Raw genomic sequence first — 1,182 nt, forward strand, 5'->3', positions numbered from 1 at the left:
CTAATCAAACCTGTCACAATAGTGGTTAAACAAGTCTTTTGTTCAAACAATCTCCATCTGGACTAATCAAACCTGTCACAATAGTGGTTAAACAAGTCTTTTGTTCAAACAATCTCCATCTGGACTAATCAAACCTGTCACAATAGTAATTAAACAAGTCTTTTGTTCAAACAAACTCCAGCTGGACTAATCAAACCCGTCACAATAGTAGTTAAACAAGTCTTTTGTTCAAACAAACTCCATCTGGACTAATCAAACCTGTCACAATAGTGGTTAAACAAGTCTTTTGTTCAAACAACTCCATCTGGACTAATCTAAACTGTCACAATAGTGGTTAAACAAGTCTTTTGTTCAAACAAACTCCATCTGGACTAGTCAAAACTGTCACAATAGTGGTTACACAAGTCTTTTGTTGAATGTAGCTATAGTGACTAAACTGGTAGGAGTTAAGTGTTGATTCTACCAGAGTCTAAGTCTGTCCACCCATCTTTATATAATTTTCTTGATAAACTGCTTAAAAAAACAAGCAAGCAAAATTATCTTTGTGGAAATTACTCTAACAATGTTTTATAGTAACTAACATTTGAAAGCTAAAATAATGAAGAGTTGACTGCATGCAACAGTACCAAATGTTTCTAACCAATAAGCATGATTTTGTTTTGTATCACAATCTAGACTAGAATTCTAAATCACGCATTGTGCTATTACGATTTGGCTATATGCAAATCATACTTGAAAAAGTATTTTTTACATAAATAAATATACTAAGATATATAAAGAGCTAAGAAGGCTTGGAAAACAATATCACTTGGAGTTTTACTCACAAAACTAGAAAGACTATACCAACAGAGTAAATCTGTAAAACACAAATGTTTTAAAAGTTATAAGTTTTAATTTCATACTTTCCCTGTCATAGAAGTATTTATTTCCTGTGCAAAAGATTTTGTTTTGGTAGTTTTATTATGTTCAAGTTTTTGTTAAATAGTTTCACAGCCATAAAACATGACTTCGTCGTAGAATCCTTTGTTTCATGATGTCGTATTTTATTCATCTTTAATACCACTCAAGCATTGCAGGACTTTTTAACTGCAACTTGTAAAAGAAGTTTCTCTCCATATCATCCCAGAAGAAAATACAGAGTACTTCTGGGATGATATGGAGAGAAACTTCTTTTACAAGTTG

The 1,182-nt window shown here is 31.9% G+C and overlaps 1 protein-coding gene across 1 annotated transcript in view; it reads right to left on the reverse strand.

Annotated features, from left to right (window-relative positions):
* Window positions 1-1,128: 1,128 nt before the first annotated feature.
* Window positions 1,129-1,182, reverse strand: part of LOC106477004 (serine/threonine-protein kinase PAK 1-like) — a 10,060-nt gene continuing 10,006 nt past the window's right edge. The window contains exon 5 of the mRNA XM_013937611.2: window positions 1,129-1,142. The gene's annotated coding sequence lies outside the window, so the exon portion shown is untranslated. The remainder of the gene's footprint in view (window positions 1,143-1,182) is intronic.

Source organism: Limulus polyphemus, unplaced genomic scaffold (genome assembly GCF_000517525.1).
Source record: "Limulus polyphemus unplaced genomic scaffold, Limulus_polyphemus-2.1.2 Scaffold12503, whole genome shotgun sequence".
In the NCBI taxonomy this organism is placed as follows: domain Eukaryota; kingdom Metazoa; phylum Arthropoda; class Merostomata; order Xiphosura; family Limulidae; genus Limulus; species Limulus polyphemus.